The sequence below is a fragment of the Colobus angolensis genome, unplaced genomic scaffold (assembly GCF_000951035.1).
Source record: "Colobus angolensis palliatus isolate OR3802 unplaced genomic scaffold, Cang.pa_1.0 Scaffold190, whole genome shotgun sequence".
NCBI lineage: Eukaryota > Metazoa > Chordata > Mammalia > Primates > Cercopithecidae > Colobus > Colobus angolensis.
In genome coordinates, this window is record NW_012115044.1 from 1,704,707 (window position 1) to 1,731,401 (window position 26,695).

The 26,695-nt window shown below is 36.2% G+C and overlaps 1 protein-coding gene across 3 annotated transcripts in view; it reads right to left on the reverse strand.

Annotated features, from left to right (window-relative positions):
• The window catches only part of ZBTB20 (zinc finger and BTB domain containing 20), an 816,082-nt gene that overhangs the window by 362,871 nt on the left and 426,516 nt on the right, over window positions 1-26,695 (reverse strand). For 2 of the 3 annotated variants that reach the window (XM_011940601.1, XM_011940602.1), the window contains one exon: window positions 6,798-6,845. The gene's annotated coding sequence lies outside the window, so the exon portion shown is untranslated. Of the gene's footprint in view, window positions 1-6,797; window positions 6,846-23,793; window positions 23,840-26,695 lie in introns of all 3 variants that reach the window. The other variant, XM_011940600.1, reaches the window with a different exon arrangement.

Sequence of the window (26,695 nt, forward strand, 5' to 3'; positions counted from 1 at the left end):
TTTCTCTTTATTCCCCCTGAAGGCCTTCACCACTCTTGCTCTTGTTTTGATCTACATATCTCTAACTAGAATGAAGTTCTCCATAAAGGCTAAGCAGTTTGGCAGAACTTCCTTCCTTCCCTCCCTAACCACAGGCTATATTGACCTCACCCTCTTGGATCAGTTTGCAGAAATGGTCTCCAGACTTTATGTGATATGATAGTGAACCTTCGACAACAACAACAACAACAGTAACAGGAGCAACAGAATAACTTCAGTATAAGGCATGTGAGAAAAATACGCAGAGTAATAGAACTAAAACTCCATAAGGGAAATGGGCCTGAGCAAACCACAACATGGGTCTATTTGTTCACAAAATGTATGATTTTTCCCCAGAGTACATTGATAGAGGATATTGCCTACGAAGGACCAGTAAATGTAAATTAACTAACAGATATGTAGCAAATGAATGCATTTAAAGATGATTTCCAGCTGAAATGATTTTTTTTTTTTTTTTTTCCTGGAGACCAAGTTTTTGTTAAACTTAATCCTTACTCTCTTTCCTTTCCAGCAGCAGAAACATCTGGTCGGTTTTAGATTCCCCTTGGATTTCCAACTTCAAAGGGAATTATAAAGAATAACAAATTCATGCACCGGCACTAAAAAAAATTAGAGCAGCAGGAGAGAATGGTAAAATTGTCCTTATTTGACTGCTAGTGACAGGCGCCACAGGCAGAACTATGAGAAAAGACAAAGGCAAGATCACCAGTTGACAACCAGAGTTCCTGCAAGAGACTGAATCTTTGGCTACATGCAAATATGCACAGGGCCCTTAACAATCCATAAGGAGATTTACTTGCTTAAGGAAAATAAATAGGTAAATAAATAAAAGGAGTTAAAAGGTAAAAAAAAAAATGAGTTCACGTTTGCCTGTCACATAGTTTGTTGAAATAATAACAAATAAACCAATAAATACTTGTTGAAAGAATGACCTGGAAATAATTTTAAAGATCCACTTAGCCCCTTGGGTTTTATTTGATTTAAAGAAAATTGTGAGAGTTCTGATTCTACAAAGGGCTAGATAAGTCATCCAAGAAATAATACAGGCTCTTAAGAGTCCACTACGTTTGGATCTCCAAAGGTCTTAAAAGTAGTTTCTGTTTCTTCTTTGGCTCTGGATCCTTATTATCAAAAGATGGGACCAGAAATAAAAGTCTTCCCAGTGGTCGGGCGTGGTGGCTAACACCTGTAATCCTAGCACTTTGGGAGGCCAAGGCAGGTGGATCACTTGAGGCCAGGAGTTTGAGACCAGCCTGGACAATATGGTGAAACCCTGTTTCTACTAAAAATACAAAAATTAGCTGAGTGTAATGGCGCATGTCTGTAATCCCAGCTACTTGGGAGGCTGAGGCACGAGAATCACTTGAACCCAGGGGACGAAGGTTGCAGTGAGCCAAGATTGCACTACTGCAAGCCAGCCTGGGTGACAAAGTGAGACTCCATCTCAAAAAAACAACAAAACAACAACAACAAAAAAACCAAACTAACTGTTCAGTACATGCTCAGTACTTGGGTGATGGGATCATTCATACCCCAAACCTCAGCATCATACAAAATACACAGGTAACAAGCCTGCACATGTATCCTCTGAATCTAAAATAAAAGTTGAAAAAAAAAAAAAAACAACAAATTTGTAATTGTGTCAAGTTGTGTTTGACATCACTTTACAGAAATGAATTTATTCTTCTCCTCTATCATTTTCTTAGCAAAACTGAAACACACTTCTAGAGTGCAGGTCTTGATATAATCAGACATGAGAAAATGAGAACAGTTAGAGAAAATACAATTTTGCCATTGTAATTACCTCTTACAAACAGCCTTTCCTCTTTCCTGTTTTATGTGCAATGTGTACAGCAACAACAATAAAAATAAACAAAGACATGATTAACCAATCAACTTGTTTCTCCAAAGAGAGAAATAGTTAAGGGCTAAAGTGCCTTTCAATAATTAATTATAAGAGTCTTTAAACTTAGTATTCAGAGGTTACAGATTTCCATACCACAAATACATTAGATTGATTCACAGAGTGGCCATCAAATACCCAGAAAGCAAATTACTTTTGACCAAAATGTATACATCAACAGTACGGTTAGGAATGTTTTCATAGAGGGGGACAGAACATACAGAACCAGTTCTCTATGGAGCCTAGCATAGTCTCCCGTGGACCAATCCACATAAGATAAGACCATCTACAGAGCATATTCTTCATATCACAGACTCCAGGTAAGAAGAAAGTATTCTCTAGGTAAGAGGAAGAAAAAAGTGAAGATTTCTCTCTTTAACACTTCCACCATGAAAGGAATGGGCTGACTACAGAACCATTTTCTTGAATATTTTTGTCTTGAGTGGGGTTTTTATTCTTCCCTCACCACCCTAGGTAGAGCAGAATCACCAAAGTTATCTCATTATGGTAATGCCATAAATCCCATCTTATGGCAGTTGTGCATGATCCTGTGTTATACATCCAATAAAGTTTATTCAGAAAATATGTCAGCTTCATTAAATAGGGATCTGATGATCTGAACAAACCACTTATTTGCTTTTGTGACATGTATTGGTATCCTTAGGTCTAAAATGAAAATCTTGGTTGGTGGGGCTATTTGCCAAGGATTCCCTGCCTTACATAAGCAGAAACATCTAACCACAATTTTGAGCTTAACTGAGGGGAAGGAGGTGGAAGGTATATTGTACTAGTTTGTTCTAAGAAATGTTTTATAGCTTGAGGATATGTGAGGTCACAAATGTAACAACAACTGAACTAACACCAACAGTCAAAGAGGCCAAGGATAAGGAAACCTGAAGCAAGAGAAAAAGGTGTACGTGTACATATACCAAGAAGCAAATGCTATCATTAATAATAATTATTGTTATTACAGCTATTAGAATGATGAGGCATTGATGGTTCACTTGGGTGAAATATATAATACATAAGCTAGAAAGAACCGTGGGTAAACTTATGGCTCTTTTTAAAAGGCAGTTTATATTCTAGGTTTATGTGATATGAGACACATAATTTACCACATGTAAGAACAGGATGCTGAAAGAAGTGGAGAAGAGTTGTAGCTTTAAAATAGTATAGTGGCTAGTTCCTATTGGTCTTTTCTTGTTACACCTGCCTTAGCCAAGCCACCAATATAGTTCTAACCTTTTCTGATATTTTAATGATGATGATGACAGGCTCAGAGTAAAGGAGACAAAATAATCAGAAGATTCAGAGGGGAAAAAGAAATGGAAAAAAAAAAGAGTTTGTATTGTTTATACCATCTAATCTGACAAATTTTATATATGCTCTCTGTTTGCTTGGGATAGTTTATTGCTAATGTTATGACTTTCTCTTTTTTTTTTCCATATGTTTTGCTCTACCAGTTTTGGCTGAAAATATTTTGTATATGTCCATACTGTAAACCCTCATATTTTTCTAGAGATTTAGTGTGGTGGAGAAACATTTTTTCTTCCCCAAGGGTTAGGCACATCAATATTCAAGCTACTCACTTTCGAGGCCAATGGAAAATGTGCTCCTAAGATTAAATAGACCTGAGTAACACATAAATTCAGTTTATACTGATGCAGTATGTTGTATAGTTATAGCCTGAATTTCTGATGAATGTAATACACCTGTTGGACAACACATCACTACTGAATAGTCACTGACCTACAATTCGAAGACAGTGAAACAGCCCAAGTCTCCAGATACAGGTTCTCTACAGACAGCCTGATTTGTACAGAGCATTCCTCATCTGTGGAACTCTGTATGTAAAGGATCTAGGCTAGCTATGGAAAGCTAGCTCATAGAGGATTCTCTAAAATATTTTTAGAATAAACTAGAGCAATAATACAAGCACAGAGAGTACTCTTTGTCATACAATGCATAATTTCTTTCCCCCCAAACATGGTGTTTAAAAATAGGATTCACATTTTTATTATACAAGTCCCCTTTTACATATTTCTAAATGCCTCACATACCCATCACATGTTTTCCATGTCTGTCAATAACCTTAATTAAAAATTATAAACTTTTAAAGCCAGTGTTACATTTGATTTAAGTAGATTTGCCATATTTATCTGGTATTGGTTGGCTGCAGCCAGACTGGAGTTCTAAGTGATCAGGCGACTATGCTTTCCTTTCACCTCAGGTAAGGAATTGTATTCAACACACGCTTAAACCCAATAATAAGTATAATTAATGCTGTATAGATCTGGCATGCAAATTATCATCCTAAATTTGAGTCAAGTAAAAAAAGGACCAAAAGAAAATAGTTCCCCCAAGAAACCTAGCCAAATCTGTGCAATATTTCTCTAGGCAACCAAACTGCCCTCTGGCTTAAAGATGTGTCTAAGAATATTAGGGAACTCACTGATGAGATTTTACAATCAATTGTTACATGTTAGAAAATACGATGTCAGGATACTATGAAGAAAAACAGTACTATATACAATAATAAGAACTATTTATTGAATTGTTTTAACATTAACATGTAAAAAACATCCTGATGGATCTGAAATAATGATGTACTAAATGCTACGATGTCTGGGGTTTGCTTCAAAATAACATTGCGATATAGTGAGAAAATAACAGGCCATCATTGTGCAAGCTGGTGATGAGTACATGGGAGTTCATTATAGTAATTTGTCTATATTCATGAATTTAAGATTTTTTATGATAAAAAATTTAAAAACATATACTAATTTGAACTTTTATTCGTTCATTATTTGTTGACTGATTCATTTACTGTTTATGCAAGGTATTATGGAGATATAAAAAATAATAATAATAATGATGTTCTTATTGGGCATTTAGGTTAAATGAGCTATTCCTCTGCAGCAATATTATATATTTATTTTAAATGTTTACAAAGCCTATGTAATTACATATTTCTTAGGTTAAATTTTGAAAGCAGGACACAAAATTATATAGAAAGTATGATAACATCATGTTTTAAAAATATATCCTCAGGGGAAAATGAGAGTAAGGAAATATATCAAATGGTTATTAATGATTGGATTTAAATTATAGAAATAATTACTTTAATTTTTCTTCATTTTACTCCTATGTGTTTTTCTAAATTATTTTTAATGAGCATGTATCATTTTAAAATGAAAATAAATATTTATTCATTAGTGGAAAAGATGTGTTGTCCTTTCCCAAGGAGCTTTTCATTTACTGAAACAGAGAAACTGCAAACACACAGCATTGCCCTGATAGCTTAAATCTTCATACCTAGAAGGGAAATACACCCACAGGAAAAGAAACATCAATACAGATTTTATCTGATCATAGAAACATAAAGAGCTTTCTCTGTGTTGGATAGAATTAGGGAAGAAACTAGCTTGTTTGCAAGCCAGCAAAATGTGAAATTCAGGCCTTTTTGTGATGAGATCATTTTGTGATAAATGCAAAAGGAGTGACAAATTAAAGTTACCAAATAAGACTTTCCCTTGAGCTCCTGAGGCTTACACTAATATGAGTTTCTTTTGGGGTAGCATAGCAAGTAAAGCATGGGAGTGGGGAGGGAGGCGGAGCTACAATCCTGAAGGCTCCTGGCCTTCACTGGTGAGATAGATATGCTCAGAGAGACAGAGATAGATGTGCAACAGAATCAGAAACAACAACACAGTGACAACTATGGATTATGCACAATAGATATGGAAAGTCTCTTTAGAAAACTATCTTTACTATCGCAAGAGATTATTTCCCTCATTTTATGCACATTCATATAAAGCGAAGTCAAGAGTGTAACTTTTAAAGATTTGGATGAATATGATGTTCATGACTAAACAGGCCTAGATGGAGCCAGGCAGAACACAGTTAGATGCCAGGCAAGTCACCCTATTCCTCCTCCTCCCTCTCCAGTATATTTGCCAGTGTATTTCAGTGCAGGTCAGCCTCTAGTAAAGTCAGCTGTTTCAAGCTCTGATTGGATAATACTTTATCCATACACCCCTAGTCTTGACCTGCACTCTTCTCCCAGTCATGGAAATATCAAGAACTCTAGAAGGCCACAATACCAATCTTTTCGAAACTTTACAAACTTCACAAATTTTCACTAAAAGACACCTAGAAAAATCTTCAAGCCTATGCTCACCCGTAGCCCTGGTCTTGGTCCTCTTACTTAACTGGTAAGAGAGGATAGTCATATTCATGTCTCTAAAGGGTATTTTCCCTTTAGGCTTGTTGGTAAGTACAAGAGCAATCATGTCTGATTTTAAGACTGATCCAAATGAAGCCAATGCATTTCAAATGTACAGAATACCACAGAATACTAATGGGTAGTTCAAAGAATCACCAAATGTGCTTGGAGGGTTTTGAGGTTTTTTTCCAGAACATAGAGTGTCCCACACAGGAAACATCAGCGCCCAGCTTCACCCTGTCACCCCTTCTGTCTACTCAGGAGTCTCCTTTGGAGACGTATCCCTCTGGAGGGTCTTCCAAACAAGTCCTTTGAGTACTTCCATCTTGTTTAGCAGAGTCATTCTAAAATATTTGCCAAAATCTGTGATAATGGGTTCGGGAGGTCATGTTTCTTATTCTTCTAAATGCTGGTATTTCAAATGAACAAATAAACAAATAGGATATTAAAGATCTATCCTTTACTAATGTCAAAATATGTTCTGTCAAAATTTAGTATTGCTAAAGTTTAGACCCAAAGACTCACCACAGCCTTTGGATCTCATATTTTCTGAGGTTCATGGAAATATATTTGACTTCTTTGCACCTCAATATTTTGGACTACCATTTACAGATAATGAGAGTTACTTACCAGACAGCAATATCATGAGGAATATCCTGTTAGTAATGATGAAACATTCTGAAATAAAAAGAGTATCGGTAAGTACTAGGTATTTATTTTAATAAATGTATCACAACATGGTAATCATAGAAAATAACCCATTTATTCCTCACTTTGGGATACTGACTTAGTGGTAGTATACAAAAAGTAAAGGATGTTTCCCTTTGGGAATGGAAATAGAATTGTGCACTATGAAAGTAGCTTTTGTAACTGCCTGCACGTTTTACTTTAAGGTCTCTAACCAGTTGCAACCAGTTATGAATGACTTGTTGCCCAATTCTGTAATTCACTGTAACTTGTGCTGAGAAGGTTATGTTTTATGGTTAATTATCCATGGTCTGTTTAAAAAAATAAATCAAACCATTGTAAACCACTAGGATTTGCAGCTCCATTTGAACTTTACTGTAATTTTGATCAAACATTTTGTCAACAAAAACAAACTGGTTTCTCTTGGTTTTTAGTTGTTTGTTATTTGTGTTATAAATATTGTGGCAATGGTGGGAGAATAAGTTATGGATTATTTACCCTTGGTTTCATGAGTTGTGAGTTATTGGCCTTATCCTCCTTTATGATTATAAATAAATGTATAGTATTATATTCCAAGTCCTGTAAGACAAATGGAACGAGTGAACTGAAGCCTTTTAGATCCAAAATCTTTTATGCGAAGTCATAGAACAACAAAACAAAACCCAAATTAACATTTAAAAAGCTTCTACTGTGGAGCAACAAAGTCTTTAAATATTATATAATCCGCATTTAAAAAATTGCTTGTCTAACAGGCAGCAGTCTATCAATCATTCTACAAGCTTTTCAATCCCTTTAACATTTAGAAGCTACAGGTGGTTTTCTCACATATCACCCAGAACCCCCAATACCACTACCACAATGAAAGCCTTGAAAATGGCCAGCATGATTACTTTAAGCCAAAATGGATTTAGAAAAATCAGGAATTCATGTAGCTAAAAGTAATGTAACACTATATAAAAGAAGAACCCTACAGAAGTTTTTTAATAGTTACCATCCTCAGACCTACATAAACAAAAGAAGTCCAAAAACAATTGTCCAGAGAAAATAAGAAAAGCCAAGATTCAAAGGACCCTGTGGCAGAGTGCATGAGGAGCATATTCAATAGCTAGAATCATAAGCACCTAACACATTTGCATATGAAACTTAATGAGGATCACCAAAGTAGCTTGCCAAAAATTATGTTTGTTAAATAAGCCAACAGTCTATGCAGCACCGACCCCTAAAAAGAACCTCTAGGAAAGACGTAAAATTGTCTTCTGAAATTTGCTTCTTTTATAAAGGCAGAAAGGATAACAAGGGTTTTCTCATAAAATGAAGTGATCTGTCCACTACTAGAGCCTGAAGAGTTCTGTATCAGATTTCTTCTTACCCTTTATTACTTGCATGGCTTACTGCTTACCTGCACCAACACTCTGAAGGGATGGCCATAGCAGGTCCCTCACCAGATCACTGAAACATGGAAAATATTTTTTATGGTACTACTATGTGCCAGACATAACTGGACTGATTCTGCTTGAAAAGGTAAGTCAGTAACCTGAGGTTCTTGTTGCCACATTAAAAGAAAAAATCTATCCCTACTGCCAACAGCAATAAGAAAAGCTAGGATGAAAGAGTTGTTAAAGACTTATGAAAAATTTGAACTGTTTAAAATTCTCCCTAGCTTCTTTTCTTGCATGTCCATGGAACAGAAAACTTAGGCCGGCCACCTGTCCTAAGCCTGGATCCCATATTAAAAAAATAAAAAAACAGAAAAATGAGAAACAGTTAAGGCGTTCCCAAGGCCTTGGTTACAACAGAAAATGAGAGCGGAGAAGTCTACATTGGCACACATCGAGCTCTGAAAGGTCAGTCCTGCCCTAGCATGGTTCAGAGAGCGTGAAAACCCACCAAGATGAAAATGGAAGCTATTCTGACAACAGAAGGCAGGGAGAAAGTTCAAAGAATTTTCCTCTGCTTCTTTTATAATGAGATACCTTCAACTATTTTTGACAACCAATAAAATGCAAATCTCCCTCATTTTTGTGTTATAAGTTTTTTTTTTTTTTTTTTTTTTAATCTAAGCAACCCATTTGAAAATTAGGGTACTCAGAATAACTTCTTGTATACAGACTACACATTTAAAAAAGCTTTGTGCAGATTGTTAATCATATTAAAATTACATCACAAACAATGCACTTTACATGGTGCAAATGTTTTATGTTTTTTTCTTTTGACAATCAGGCACCTACATGTAAAATTGCATATTGGAATCCAAACTCAACTATAATACATGTAGAGGAACCCTTAAAAAAATGCATGTGGGAATATGATTTCCCAGTCAGAGACAAGAATATTCTGACCAATTTTCATTATTTCTCTGCAATAAATTTATCTGAGCTATAGATTCTGTTAAGAAAATAAAGCTAAACGGAAATGTATTGATAAAATACATTAAATATACATACTAGCTTAGTCATTGTTCATATTAAGATCAGAAAAGATTTCCACAAGTCATCATAAATACAGAGATGGGATAATACCAATAATCTTTTCTTTTTTTTTGAGACGGAGTCTCGCTTTGTCGCCCAGGCTGGAGTGCAATGGCCGGATCTTAGCTCACTGCAAGCTCCGCCTCCCGGGTTTACGCCATTCTCCAGCCTCAGCCTCCCAAGTAGCTGGGACTACGGGCGCCCGCCACCTCGCCTGGCTAGTTTTTTGTATTTTTTTAGTAGAGAAGGGGTTTCACCGTGTTAGCCAGGATGGTCTCGATTTCCTGACCTCGTGATCCGCCCGTCTCGGCCTCCCAAAGTGCTGGGATTACAGGCTTGAGCCACTGCGCCTGGCCAATACCAATCAATAATCTTGATCACCCAGTTATTAAAACAGAGAACCACACATGTGGGCAATAAAACTTTTGATTTTTATCTTGTGCACAGGATTTTTCCATACAAAGGAATTCTAAATTGCAATAGTTAACATATAAGACAATGTTAAAATAATTCTTGAGTAAAATGAAATGAACCAATTTCTTATGGCTTTAATATCCAGAAGTAACATATGATCTTAAAGAATGATGTTGATCCGAGATACAAGGAGATCAAGCGTTTCAATAGTTCCTCCTCACACACTAATGATAGCATCCATCCTCTCCCCACCCACCTCTCACGTTTTCTGGTTGTATTAAAAACAATCAAAACTACCTTTCACACACCTGAACTTAATTTCTTCTAAGAGGTGCCTAACAGTGCCTAGGGCTGTACTACCACTTTATATCCATTTTATGACCACTTGATAGGCGGAAACTAAAAAGGAAGACCAAAACAAAACAAAAAATCCCTCCAACCTCCCTTATCAGACGAATGCCTAGTTCCCAGAGGACATCAATCAGTTAAGCAAAACCAAATATTATAACAGGGAAGAAGGACTGATAAATTGCATACAAATCTCACTGTGCTCCCACTTAAGCTGGAAAGGGAGTTATTCCAATGAAAGAAATTGGGGGGGGGTGTGGGAAGGGGTGAAGGGCTACAGAAAGAGCCAGAGAGAAGGGAAGAGAAAGACATTAAGAAGGCAGTACAGTGAAACCAAGGGTGTTCCAGGGAGAAATGTGACAGAAAGTTCTAAATGAGAATTACAGAAACTATTCCTTCTTAAATAAAAGCGTTGTTTAGATGATGAATTCTATAGAAAGTCTGAATTAACTGTCTCTGTTGTAGCATCTAGATGTTTTCTCTTTCATTAAGACTTTGGGGTTTGAATGTACTTTGTCCAAAAAAAAAAAAAAAAAAACCAAAAAGCATTAGAGCTTTATATAGTTCCCAAAGTAAAAAGCAAGAGAAAGATGGGTTTATATAACTGGCTTTTTTACATAAATATTACATCAGGATACATTTCAAGTGAAAACACACAAACACACACACACCCGTCTTCCTTATACTCTATTTTAAAATTCATTTCATACTTTAAATGTTGTTGGTTTTTCACAAAATAAGTAAAAACGAAGTCAAAACATCTCAAAATAAGTTGCCTTATATCACCTGGAAAATTAACCCACCATACAGGTCACAATGTCTTGTTTAAAGCCAGTGAAGGTGCTGACAATTATGGTACATTTTGCTGCAGCCTTGGGCAACTAGAAAGGGCCATGGATGTTAACTAACTCCCTTCTAAACAGTCTGAGAAAAGGGAAAAAAAAAAAACTGTAAGTTTCCCCATCTGTTATTTCCTTTTTTTCTTTTTGGCTGTGGAAAAGTAAAATTATGCAAGAGCTTTTGAATGTAAAGGCTGTGTGTGCTTTTTCCCTTTTTGTCTCTGTGTACCGGTTAAGTGATGTTGCGTAACTGAGTACAGAGTAGGCGGTTAGCGTTTACTATTGATTTACACTATGCCATCTAATGAATTCAGAACAGTAAAAAGAAAGGAGCAGGAGAGGGAGGGAGGAGAAAGAGAAAGGGAGAAATAGGGAGAGGAAAAAAAAAGAACGAAGGAGAGGAAGAAAGAGCTTATTCAGAGAAACAGTTCTAATGACTGGAATAGGTTCATTTTTATTTCCTTTAGCTCTGACTTTTGGTTATTGTTCAGCTCTCACAAAAAATGGTCTTGGGCTGGTGACCTCAATATTCCAATCCTATTTCTAATAAGGATTAGTGGCAGGTGAATGTCTGAAAGTTCTAATGTGTCAGATTACTTGAAAACCATTTCACTAAACTGTCAGACTCCTCCATATGCATTTATTTGATTCTCTCTATGCATTTGTGAATCTATATCTGTAATCACCATTGCTTTGGTCCTACTGGCTTACCCAATCAAAAATATTATTTGAAATATACCACAGGAATATCATCAGGGCAAAGAGAAATACATTCTATTTTACCCATCTCCTTTAAAAATACATAAATAACATATTTAGAAATCTTTAAATAGATCACTATTTTACTTTGAAAACAGACATGCCACAAATTGTTTGGCTGAACAAAACAGCCCAATATAGGACAATAAAAGAGAAATAGGCAAAATGAGGAAGAACACTAAACTGAGGAACAATATTCATAAAGAAATTTAAATAATTTCTTATGTCTATGGAGAGCCTTTAACTTTTGTTTGGGTGGATTACAGGCATTCTCAGTCTTTGAATGCTGCTCAGTGCTTCCCATGCCATATAATGAATTCCCATTCTGCTGCTAGGTACAGGTCCTTCCTGTACCTGAGTGCCCTCCTATGGCTTAGAACAACCACTAAGGTGAGAAAGAGAAGCTGTCTTTAGTAATCAGCTGAAAAGCTGGGCAGGGAACTTGGTTTCTCCATCAATGTGTGTTTGCAAATAATGACTGGGAAAAATCACAGGAGGTTATCCAAAGGAAAGAACAAGAGTTGGGGTTTCTAGTCATCCAGTTGTCTTCTCTTTTCAGCCATCTGAGCTTAGAAAATATTAAACCGATGCCTACTCTATCCACTTCTCAAAGATGCTTTAATGACCAACGGTGGTATGCACACAGTTGTATACCCAGCACTTACCATGGTGCTTGGCACATTTTGTATACTCAGCAAATATTTATTGAAACTGAAAAATGATTACGGAGAAATATCTCTGTAGAAAGAGTGCACTAGAAAGGCCTCAGAAAAATATATTCCAATGTTTTACAAGAAATCTTAGGCTATATTGCTCTATCATTAATCTGCAGACAAAATAATACTGTAAAAGAAATATCAGGCTGTTATTTAGGGGTCAGCTGACTTCAGCTCCATTTTATTAGGAAAACGCTTAACAAAAATTATAATACTGATAACATCAGCAAAGTTTTGTGTTCATTTCCACCAGCCCTTTTGGGCTGTCTTTCATTTCAGTCTTGGGCACAGGAAAGTCCACTTTAATTTCCATGGACACATTCTAAAGAAAGTCATGGGATATCAACATAATTCATCTTTTAAAAAATATTGAGACAAATATAGCCATTTAGTAATGGACGAGAATAGGCTTTTTGTTTAAGGGCAAGGCAGGTTGAGTTTTGATTAGGTTACACAAATTTTAATTACTAGAAGGACAACCAAGAATGTACTGATTTCCATTTTCTTGGTTAAACAGCTTTTTTTTTTTTTTTTTAAGAAAAAAAAAATTCTGGCTTAGAAAATCAGAAATGCCATCTTTCAGTTAATTGGAGAATAAGACCTTTAGAAAAATAATTGCAACTACAATTTCTCAAAAATTCCAGTGGAAGATTCAACTTAAAGCATGTTTAGCAATAGTAGCCATATTCTTTTAAAAAATGGGGCTACCATCTTGTTAATTCTGCAGGACTAAGCACGTAGATCTTAGTCAAAACCTTCAGGAAGCTTTTTTTTTTTTTTTTCTCTCTCTCTCTAACTTTGGTCATCTATTTAATGTAATCAGAATCAGCAACTTCCTTCAATAAGCATCCTGGCAGTATGTCAACAAGATCATTCCATGTGCTCTTTCATTTCATGATTCTTAAAAGTGGATGAGAACTTGCCTGTCCTGCTTCATTTTATGTATGAAGATTCTGAGGCTCAGAATTAATTTCCTCAAAGGCATATATTTTGAGGCAGAGCTGGGACTAGTATCTAAAGCTCACAGTTCGTATTTTTCACAGCACAGACTAAATCAAAGTTGTATAAATTCAATCTTATTTTAAATGCCATAGGGGAAGATTTCAAAGGATTCTTTTATAAGACAAGGAATTCTTACATTATGTAAAATGTTCACCTCAAAGCTATCTTATACTTTTTTTTTTATCTTAAATGTGAGCCTGCTATTCAAATTGTTGCTTCTCCTTTTCCTTGTCTTAATTTTTGACTCTTCAGAGTCTTTGCCTCCTGTCCTCTCACTTCTACTCTGTGTCTAGTTCATATATAGCCCTTCCTGACTTTATATTCTTCCTTCTTTCTCTCTTTTAATCTGTTTATCAAACTTTTATTTATTCTTGTTCCTCATAGAAATGATTTCCTTGTTAATGTGATATCCTCATAAATTATAAAAGAAGAAAAAGTGTAAATTTAGTATTATTACAATGAATAGGCCTTTGATTTATATTTAAAACAAAACTGCAGTAAGATATTGACAAACAGAGTAAACTAAAGCTATAGGCTTCCCTATAGAAAGTTATAGCTGTCTAGACCTCCATATTATCAATATAGGGGATAGCATTTCAAAGTATCTCATCAAAGACAGAGAGCAAAGGCTCATGATCTCCAGACCACTCATTTCCCACTACACCAGGACACCTTTCGTTTCCCTTTTCTTCCTTTCCGTTCTACATTACAAATATTTGAGACTGATTACGGCACAGCAGGAGGAGATCCAGAGAAATCTCAATGGCTTAATGTGGTCAAACTCTCTCAATTCCAAACAAAAGTCAGAAAGACCTGCACACTAAAATTGTACTTACACAGAAAACGAACTCTGAGGAGGTTAAGAGAGTCTTCTGACATGAGAAAGTAGTCTCTGGATAGCAGGGACACTGCTGCCAAAATCATTGTAATTAAGATTGGGTCATTGTTTCCATTATAAACCTTATGCTTATGGGGTTTGTAATTCAGTTAAAATTATCAGCTGTAGGCTGAAATGCAGCTCCAAGTATCTTAGAGTGGGAGGTGTTTCTCCCCTCCTATTCCTTAAAAAAGAAGACACATAGCAACTATTTAATAATTTCAATGAGAGTTGTATTCTGACCCTTCCCCTACAAAGGGTAGTTAATCACTGAGCTTAATCTACAGTGAGCCAAGGTGAGCAACATCCACTGTGGAATGAAGCACATTAACCTGGCATATGAATGGGCAATAAAAGGATTTCCTATTATTTCATAAGGCTTAATGTACACCACTCCATTCCACTGTATTGATGTGAACAGGCTTTCAGCAACACTTTGTTGAAAAGTCTCCCACTTCTCTTTGTTAACTTATTATTGGAGGAAACATTACAATTACAGGAGACAGGAATTTCTGATGGTTTCCTTAGATTTCTTTCCTCCTAAGCTCGTTCTCAGAGTCACTATTGGATAATCAATAATTTCTAAAATCCCTTGCTCCTGTTTCTTTAGCATTGTCTACAATATCTGATAGTTACAGTATAATGCTATATGCCACCATGGTGTGGAGGGATTGGGGAGGAAATCATGGCTATACATTAAAATTAACAGGCCAGAGGAAACTGGTATTTATTGAATACATACTATATGACATATATTCCATTAATATTATGTCATTTAATACAAACCTGTGGTGAAGTAGCTGTGGCCCATGTTTTATAGATTAGCAACACAGTTAAAAAGCTGTTAGCTAACCTGCGTAAGGAAACAGAGCTAATTAAAAAAGTGGTGAAGTGAGGTTTGAATTAAGATCTGTTTGACTCCCAGGCCCATATGCACTGCAATGCACTTCAACACCAGAAACAGAATATGAAACCAGCTAACTGAAAAACAAAATTCTCCATGCCAATGATGAGAGAGCTAGCTACCTCATACTCCAAGTAGGAGGTAGAAAGGGTAAATGACTCCTAAAAAGAGATTCTTGCTTTGCTCTTGGCTCTGATAAATCCCTGTTTATTCATATGCAAATATCCAAATGCATATTTGGAAAATGTTTTGTCTTAGATAAGAAAATGCACAATCTCCTAGAAACCTTTAAATGAGACCAGACATTTGAATGTTTACAAAAATTCCTTTAAAGATTTATATTAGGAGAAAGTTTTAAAACATAACGCATAAAACAATCAGATGATTGGTTAGGCATGGTGACTATAGTCACCATGGGAGTCACTTTGGGAGGCTGAGGTGGGTGCACGGCTTGAGCCCAGGAGTTCCAGACCAGCCTAGACAACATGGTGGAACCCCACCTCTACAAAACACAGCAAAAAAAAAAAAAAAATTAGCAGGCATGGTGGCATGTGACTGTAGTCCCACCTACTCTGGAGGCTGAGGCTGAGGCTGAGGATTGATTTAGCCCAGGAGACCGAGGCTGCAGTGAGCCATGATTGTGCTACTGCACTCCAGTCTGAGCAAGAGAACGAGACCCTGTCTCAAACCCCCCACCCCCCAAAATCAGATGATTAATACAACATTAACACTTCAATCTGGATGTGTGTGTTTGTGTGTGTGTGTGTGTGTGTGTCTATGTGCATATAAACATACAAATATACACATACACAAATTTTTTTGTCTTTGCCAAAATTTCTGGTAATTATTATAAAGTACTTGACAAAAGCTAAACAGTAAATATGCTACACCAGGAGAAAAGGAAACAAAGAACAAGAAAAGAGGAGTATGGGTATGTAAATACTTCCCTCAGAAATCTAACCCTAAGACATTTTTTAAGCTAAATGGGACATAGTGCTTAAATGTACTTTATTCTAAATTGTGTGTGTGTGTATATGTGTGTAAAGATAAAGGAGTTTTAATATGTTATTTTGGCAAGTGATTATTTTTCTAAAATCTTTGCTGAATCGTTTTATGTAGATATACTATAATACCCTTGAATAAATAAACACTTGTTCAAGTTAACATTAGAGCTTATCAGGTAAATAATAGAATTTAAAAAAATCTGTAGTCTGAAACACTGTAGTGTGCCAACTTTACACATTACATTATTTGTTCAAAATAATTTATAAATTGAAAAGTACTCCATTTTATTCACACAATGCAGTTTTTTAAATGACTCTTACACAAGTTTGTGTGTGTGTGTGTGTGTGTGTGTGTGTGTCAGAGAGAGAGAGAGAGTGTGTGTGTGTGATCCTCAAGACCACTAAGGCAGTCTTTAAAAATATTTTAAAACCATAATTTGGAGAAGAACTTAACAACAAAGTAACTGAAGCCACATTTGAGAGAAGAAGAATGAACAGTTCTTCAGGAAGCACCAATACATTCCTTAACATTCAATAAGTCTTTATTGCTTTGCCCTTCCTTCCTTTTTTTCCTCCATGTCTAAACTCTGATTTGCAGCAGAAGTTACGAGGAACACATATTCTGGACCCTCTTCTCTCATCCCTGTAAGGAAAACCAATGGTAGACTAATAGTAGACTAAGGACAGAAAAAGCAATTGCAACAACTTTGGCAGTTTTGTGGTACTGGGAAAAAGCAGGCTTTGTATTTGTACATTTCAAGGAATTTCTTCAAATTTTAGCTTCTTTGAATGTTCCTACAACAAAGTTGAGGAGGAGATAAGATCTGTTAGGGAAATAGATGAGGTTTAGAGAGGGAAAAAGGAGGCACTACTTTTTTTTTTTTTCCAAATAGCATTCAAACACATGAGCAAGATATAACTTGCAACATTAAAAAGTAAATTAGCTAGCTAAAAATAACTCACAATACCCTTCTCACTAAAACAAAATAAAATAAAGCAAAAACTCACAACCAATTATTTTGACTGGTAAAAACAGACAGTGATATGAAAGTAACAGATGGAAGCCCAGTTTTACTCACACAACACACTCACTAAAGACAACTGCAAGCATCCCCATGACAATAACTTAACAATGGTCACTTTAGCCTGAGATATCTCCTTTAGGTGAGTTTCCTTAAAGACTTCAGAGGGGCTTGTAGAAAATACTGTAGAATGAAACCAACTCATCTGTCTACACCTAGAAATAGGCGAGAGTTGCAAATCACAACCTGTGGACAAAAGGGATCCAGGTGTCACATTTGCCAAATCTTTTTGCAAGACTGGAATAGCTTTTCTTATTTATTTTTTGTTGTATGGCAGTATTTTCAGGAGAGGTGACATTTCTGTACTTTGAAAAACACACTACACAGCACCTAAAAACTTTCCTAAATCAAATAATTAACAGTAATAAATCTTCCTGCTAATTTCTCCTCAAAGTTGAAAGAAAGGTTATTTTCTTACCTTACACTGTGCCTTCTGATATGACAGTGTCACTCAGTCAATAATTTCAATGTCAATGTTCTGATTTCCAACTCTTATATTACAAAGATTTCAGGCAATAATGAAATGGTGCTGATCTGCTTGCTTTCACTCTATATAACGTCTATATTTATATGCTTATGCTTCTATTTGGATCTATATTTATCTGCTTTATCTGCCTACAGTGCATCTGTTTCTCATACACACAGACATATATTTATATATATACACACATACTGTATATATATAGGTTATATATAAACACACATACCCACAAAAATGTATGAATGTATGCTAGTGTGCTTACTTCAACAACCATGCAGGTGTATAAATATTCAGGCACATGACAAATATACAAAGAACATAAATGCACACGTAAATAGACTTACACAGGAAAAAGAATATCTTAACAACAGCCCTGTCTGCCATACTTGGCTGTTGGCCTTTTAGACTTACACACTGTTGAATGATATGTCATAGATTACTCTGAGATGGAGAAAAATCTTCTGAAGGCAAAAGTATATAACTAAATCAAGATAATGCGTTCTAACTCACTCATTTTCACAATGAGGAGTTTGAGGTACTAAGGTGAAGAGCAAAGATTTTACAGCTTTCTGGAGGCAGAGCTGGAAGTTTTACCCAAGTTTCTGCCTGCTAGACAAATGCTCTCTCTACTACTATGCTTAATTGAAAGGATGAGAACAATTTTTTCAAACTCAATATCATTATTTTCTAATTGCCACTCTTTCCCATTCTTCCCTTTTCTTGCTGTGTGAAATGTAAACAACCAACAGTCACTGAGGGTCAGGCACTGTTCTAAATATTCTATATGGACTATATCATTTAATCTGTATAATATCTCTATATAGTAGGTATTATTATTCAAAATCTTAGTTTAGTGAATTAAATAACTCATTCAAAGCTACACAGCTAGTAAGGAAAAGGGCTGAGCTCCCATAATACTCAAGACCCATGTTTTTCCCACTTAACTATGATGCCTTCCTTAATACATATTTGAATGTAATACTAACCCTTCCCTCACCATCACAGCCTGATAGTCTCAGAAATCTAATATTTGATCGTTTCAGAACACATGACAAGTTTAAAGCAGAGGTTCTGTCAGCCTGAGGAAAAAAAATAAAGGGAAGTAGAGCAGGTAGAAGGTACATCCCTAGTATGCAGCACACGCCCTATACTAGAGAACTGAAATACACAAAATTCCCCCCAAAAAATTATTCCAGTGATACTGTGATGTGATTTAAAGCCTTAATAACTTACAGTTTATGAACATTTTATGTCTTTTGCAAAGGATTATGGCAAACTGATAATACTGAATCAGATCAGAAATAGGACCATAAGAAGGCAAAGGGAGAATAGCAAAAGGAAGAAAGACACACACCCACTTCTTCCTCTCTCGGCACAACACTTCCAAAAGCAAACACCCATTAAAAACAACAAAGCCAGTATCAAAATTTGGTATTTTCCCCCACTCAAGTGTCAGAGGCAAATTCAGAAAAGAAACCAAGTCTACATAAGGTAGGTAGTTTTATACAAATCTCTTCAGATAGTAACCAGTTGTGAGCCATCCCAGCACAGATTTTACACTTTGGCCGGCCAACCCAGAACTCAGCACAGGGAGATGTCATGTGGATTTGTGAAACTCCCTGGGGCATACTGCATCCATAAGCCAAAGATCAGAAATTATACTGATCCATACATGCAGCTCTTCATCTGTGACATATTGATAATTACTCTTCATTTGCAAATTAAATCTTAGTTATAAAAACAAGTTTCAGACATTTGTCACAAATGGCACCTTTTACTTAATTCTTTCATAACACCATCTAGCCAGGGTCTATAGGAAATGGGAGCTACCATACTCCCATATAGGTCACGATATTATAGGAAGAATATGATGTGGAGAAAGAGAGAGAGAGACAGACTTGAGTTTGAATCCCAGGTTTTCCATTTATTAACAATAAAGCTTTAGGCATATCACTTAAATGGTTCTGAAATCTCATTTTCATCACCTGTGGAATAAAGAATAAAACCATCTATTTTGCAGGAACATTGTAAGGATTGGAGACATCCCAGCACAAAGTCCCCCTCATAAAAAGGGGGCATTAAATATTAATTATTATATGTTTAAGAAGGCTATTTGTATGTGACTTTCTCTTATATAAATGATACATAAATCTGGGAGTAACAGAAGATGTGAGGTACTTTTTATGCTGTTTTAATCAAAGACAAACTTTTTGGTGATCACATGTGTTCCATGTAAAAGTGTAAATAAAAGTATATCACAGTGTAACATTTTCAGTGGACGATTTTAAAGCACTTAATAACCCTTGACTTTTTGTGATTGCTGGCATCCTCATTTAACAGTTGGGCAAAATGGGGTTCAGGGATACATCCTCCAAATCAATAATAATAACAAAGAAATCACCAGCAGGGGTTAGTAGAATGCCTGTTTTCAACATCTAAATCCCACAGTGTCCAGCTAAGGAATAACTGCTGCAAGGTCACAGATACAAAGGGCCACACTTTCCCCAAAGCTCTTCGAGATTATTCACTGAGGTCAAAACATTAGGTAATGCTGTGTACATCTGCTGAGATAACAAGGGTGAGTCAGGGTTAGGTCACGGTTTCAGGTTAGAGGGGTGGGGTGAAGAGCGGCTTTCAGATCAAATGATGAGAGTAGTTTAATTTAAGCAAAGAACAAGACATACAGTATTTTAAGTAAGAGGGGAAAAAGGGGGGTGCAACTACAGCCAAGAGAAGGTGGGTGGGAATACAGACCCTGTGGGGCTCAAATGGGTAACTGTGGCTCAAAGAGGAAACCCACCCACATTCACACACACTGAGAAGCGAACAAAAAGCCCAGGGTGCAGCATAAATCCTGCTATCCCAATAACACACACAGATGTTCCACCATTGTTTTCTTTTAGGCACATTTTAATTAAGAGATCAGAAACAAGCATTACAATGTTATTAAATGGCTTGTTTACATTTTTGCTATATGTCATTTATAATGCATTTTCTAAATGTGTGTATATCTATTCAGAAGGACTATCTGGAATTTTTATATCAGTGCTACAGTTGTCCCACTAACTCACAACCATTTTTGCTAACCAAATACATGTCAGAAATCCTTTTCAGTTTAAGCTATGGGACAGGAGCTCTCATTCTTTAATTCTCAGTCAAGCAATTCCCTATCCCCAATCACACCTTTAAGCATGACGAAGTCAACCACAGTACTTCAAGACAATAGGAAGGCCAGGTACACTGGCAACCTTTCTGATTTTTCACAAGAGTCCCAATTTCAAATATTCTCCCATTGTCCTCACAAGAAAACAGTCTTCATATACATGCCAGACCCTTTCCCTAGAGCAGTTTTGAAAATGTCAGGAACTTGAAGCTACCACATGAAGGACCCTGACCTATGAACGTCCCCTGGAGAGGACATAGTGGAAGAAGTGGGAACTAGTAGATTTTTTTTTCCTCCCCACAATCCATCCCCTATTTGCAGTCTACAACTTATCCCTATTTGCCTGGGCAGGAATTTGAGTTCTCTAAGTTATTCTGGAGTTAAAACAAGTATGCCTTTCCCATCTCTCAGATTCCACAGATATCAAGACTGATGCACGCAATCCACCTGCACATGTGGATCACAGGTATCCTGTAGTCTGCCTGCATCATATAACTTAATTACTTTTAACCACAGGGCATTGTCCTAGAAGCCCACTATTTATATTGTACCTTATCAATCATGGTTCTTGGAACTGTAAAGTCTCAGAAAGCAGGAATCACATCTCCTCCATGTTCAGTTAAACGCCTAATGCATTGTGAGTGTTCAGTTAGGACAAGTAAGAGAGGTAAGGTTTTTTCTTTCTATTTGTTTGTTATCCAGGATAAGCAGAATGCTTGTACAGAACATGCATAAGAAAGAAACGCAATCTAATTTCACTGTCACTTTATATTCTGTAAACTGTCTCATTTGCAGCATAAATGTCTACAAAAATGTTTCGGTTACTCTAAGTGTAAACCTTAAGGTAAGAGTTAAATTAAGTCCACTACAACTGGTGGACCAGAAAGGACTCAGAGAAAAGCAACAGCATGGCTTTGAATTAAGTCACTTTTGGAAGAAAACTTTAAGATGTTACCACCGAAAAAATAAAACTGGCAAAATGCTTTGGAGGGCATCTTAGCAATATGCATCAAAAACTTAAAAATATATGAAGACTGTTGACCCAGAAATCTCAACTCTAGGAATGTATCTAAAGGAAATATTCAAAGATCTACACAAAGATTTAGAAGCAAGAATATTTATCATGGCATTATTCATAATTGTGAAAGACTGGTAACCTTGTCTGACAATAAAGAGTTGATTAAATAAATGATATTACATTCCTAGACTTAAATACTATGCAGTTTAAGAAATCATATTTTCTATACCACTTAATTATATGAAGAAATAGTTTTGGAATACTGTGAAGTGAAAAGGCATATAACCAACAATATATGTACAGGAAAATATATCGTTTAAGCAAATATTGCTAAGTTAAATATTGTTAACTTAAATATTGTTCAAGAAGTGATAGTTGTGTACACGCAAGGTGGAAAAAGACCAGAAAACACTAGAAGTGCTTGTTTCTGGGTAGAGAAATTATAAATAATTTTTGTTTATCTGAGCTTTTCCATAATAAAAGCACATTTATTTTATAGTAAAATATTGCTTAAAATATTAATCTATACCAACCTTCCTTCTCTAAAGGCCTAAAAGTGACTCTCTGTAGGCACTTTTTTGTCTCTAGAAGTCTTCCTTCTCCTGTTTTTATAGATGTATGTGTTGCATTCTAAAATCTTAAGTATTTGGGACTATGTAGTTATAAAAGATACCCTACCTCTTAAACAAGTAAAAAATCTTACTAGCTCTGTGGTTTTAATCTTAGGTACCTCCTCAGAAAAAATACCAATTTCTCTTTAAGTCCTTTATTTTGCTTTCAATTCAGCCTCCATAGTATTAATTAGTTACATTACTTAGGCCTGCAGCATAACACTTTCATGGTACTTCTCATTCTCACAGTTCTTTGTAAGAGACACCACCCCTCTCATGGTTCTTACTCATCCCTACACCCACACTTCACCATAGGTAATTGTGCAAGAGATCATAAAGTAGAAAGAAAATGAAGGAAGCCTTAAAAGGCCAAGGTAGTTCCAAGTTATAAAACAGGGAAAGGCTGTTTATTAGTACTAAAGGAAAATTTAGGCAGAATTTTGGAGAAAATCCGAGCCATAATACTTAACAGTGAACTGGAGTAAAGATCCAGGAGCTCCTGGTGCAGGTAGAGACAACTCTACCTATCAATCCAGTACATGCTACTCACATAGGACTATTAATTCTAGTAAATCACCACAGCTTTAGGAGGGGCAAATTGTTCTGGAACAGGCTCCCTGTGGAAAATACAAGTGCTAGAGCCTTTCCATAGCCTATAATCAGGACTTCCAGAAGTAATATCCAGGCATCTTAATTTTAAGCTCCAAAGGTGATTCTGAAGTATACTAGAGGTGAGAATAAGTGGGTTACTGGGGAAGTTCAAATCCCTTAGCTCTAGCCAACTTTTATAAACTCATCTCCCTTAACTTCACAAACACATACACTCTGCTCATGCTATTCTCTAACCTTGCTCCGTCATAAAGAGAAAGCTAGTTTATGTCTTTGTATAATCTACTTATGACTTTATATCTTGAAAACCCTGACTGCTCCTTACTACCTGTTCAAAGGTTCACTGATTCCAACAATGGGTTAGAGTTTCACCTCCCTACTAATTCACACTGATTTTTCCCCACATTAAACTACAGAATCTGTGTCTTCCCCCACTTCTACTGTTATATCATTATGAAACAATAATTTGTTTGTCTTACATCTCAATATGATCATAAACCATATGTGCGGTTAGAAAGTGTTCATATGGTTTTGCTGGTACCTCTTTGCAAGGTATATCAGGGAATTAAAAAAAAAATAGCAGACTGAATTGACAACAGTACTTGCATGTTCATCATCAAATAATATGGAACATGTATATTTGCCTCCAAAAATTCTCAGAGTTCATTCCTCATACCCTGTAGGCTTACGCTGTAAAGAAAATACATATGCAGAAATAAAAACAGAGTTTGAATCTCCAGTCCTAATCCTTCCTGCGAACTCCTGTCTCATGTATCCAACTGCCTACTACATCTCTTTATTTGGAAAAGAATTTCCAATTCAACATGCTCCAATGCTAACTCATAATTATCTCTTTCCCAAATCTGCTCATGTCTCCAAATCCCCTATAGCTCCCAACTCCATGGGATATGGCCATTTATCCAGTGACTGAGGTGAAACACCTGAAATTCATCACACCTCATGTCTCTCTCATGTAAAACCACATTGAGATCCTCAGCAGCTTTTGTCAGCCCTACCTTCAAGTTATGCAGAGTTGAACCACTTTTCATTCCCTCCTGCCTGCCATTGCCTTTCGTATAACTGGGCTACTACAATAACTACTACATGCTCTTCCTCTATCACCCTGGCCCTGTTAGACTATTCTCCACAGTGTAGCCCTGGAACTCTTTTAATATGTAAATGAGATCATACATGCTTTAAAAAATCCTCTATAACTTTCTGTCAGTCTTTACCATGGCCTACGTGAGCTGGTCCCTACTTATCTACATGATCATTCTGACTTAGGTCCACTTGAGCCACACATTTCTTCTTGCTCTTCCTGGAAAATTCCAAGTTGTTCTTACTTCAAAGTCTTTATAATATCCATCCCCTTTCCCTAAAATGTTCTTCCTGCTCATCACCACATGCTTAGGTTCTTCTCATTATTTAAATATTTGCTCAAATATCTTCTGCTCAGTGAGACCTTTCCTACCTACCCTATTTCAAATAAAACTTTCTAAATTATATATCCCTATTTTCTACCTCCTTATTATGCATTATTTTCTTCCTAGATCTGATTATTATTTAAAATGATATTTTTTTGTTTACATAATTATTGGCTGTCTCTCCTTCCACTATAAAACAAGTTTCATAGGAAAGTTTGTTTAATTTCTTACTATATCCCCAGTAATTAGAACAATGTCTGAAACATTATAGGTGCTTGATAGCTATTAAATGACTGAATGAATAAGTAGATGAATAAAGTGTTCCAGTACTTATAAATCTCATCCCAGTCACATAAACTTTAAATAGAAAATCTTTATTCTGCATGGTGCAGAGGCTCCTCTGGATTGTCCCAGAGGCCTCTGTTCTTTCCATCTGACTGCACAGGCCAGTCTGGGAAACCACCTACATGCAATAGCTCATATCTTATAATACGCTTCTTGGGAGGAGTAAGTCAAATTAGATAGTTAACTAAAAATGATATCACTGAGTTTATAAAGGAGATGTTTTCCCAGCCCAACTGGCCCTGGTAAGTTAGACTGGTATCAAATGCTGACATGGCAATCTTGTACTTGGTGAACGGTCAATCTGGAGAAGAGTGAGCTATACTTTTATACTATTCATTTTGTGAAAATTCCAAGTATAGTTATCTTTGTACCCACAATGTTAAGAACATTGCTGAGCAGACAGTAGAGCTTCAATAAATGTTTATTCAACAGACGAACAAACTAATCCATGAAGTAAATAACATTCTAAGTGCTATTCTTCTATGTCTAAGCTTTGACGACATATGCTATATAAAATTCATTCTTGCAATTTTCCTTCATAGATTAGATTGAAAAACTCATTGAGTTGAAGGACCATGTCTTATCCATCTTATATCCCAAGTTCTTAGTATGGTGCTGGATGTAAAAGGAAGAAAAACTCCAAAGCAAAGGATAGAGAAGTTAGATGTCCTGGCAGCAATCAGTGAGTATTAAAGAATGCTGGTCTGATGTGATTATCAGATGTTAAGTGATGAAAATCATGCCAGCTAACATATGGATTTCTACCCTGTTTCTGTGAAAGACTTGAGCTCTAAAATTAGTTCCCGAACACAGGGAATCAGAGTTGAAGGTGATTATTTACTATGAAACTGCTACTTTCCAGAGTATACATGATCAAAGTGCTAGAAACTTAATGCATGAAAATCTACACTTCTTTACTCAACCTCTCTTACAGTTATATAAAATTCCTTAGCAAATCAATGCTATAAAAAAGAGTTCAGGCCAGGCGCGGTGGCTCACACCTGTAATCCCAGCACCTTGGGAGGCTGAGGCGGGCTGATTACCTGAGGTCGGGAGTTCGAGACCAGCCTGACCAACATAGAGAAACCTCGTCTCTACTAAAAATTCAGAAAAATCAGCTAAGTGTGGTGGCACATGCCTGTAATCCCAGCTACTCCGGAAGCTGAGGCAGGAGAATCCCTTGAACCCAGAAGGCAGAGGCTGCGGTGAGCTGAGATCACGCCATTGCACTCTAGCCTGAGCAACAAGAGTAAAACTCCATCTCAAGGAAAAAAAAAAAAAGAGTTCAGTTTGTTCACTAAAGGGCTTAATTTGTTCACTAAATAAAATGATACAACAGTTTGCTCATGAAATCAAAGCCTTTTCAAATATAAGAAGCAACAGAGATGACAAAATATATAATGTAACTATTAAATCAATATGCCTTACAAGTATCCATCATGGTTATAGTACTAATTGCCTTGGTTTGTCCAAGACTGAGGATGGATGTGAGCTTTTCCGTGTTCAAACAGAGAAAGCTCAAGGCTAGTCAGGACAAGTTGGTCACCCTAATAATGGTATAACCTGCTAAGCTGAATATCAGTTATTCCGATTTATTTACATGTCAGCTCTACAGGTACATGTAGAATATATCATAGATAACTAGGCATTACTAGGTTACAAGATGATTAAGAATTAGTCTGTACTAGTATACCATATGAAGTGCAAATCCCTTGTTTCATTTTCTCTTCATTTCCCCTCCCAATGTTGGACTTCTTATGTTTTTAAATTGTATACT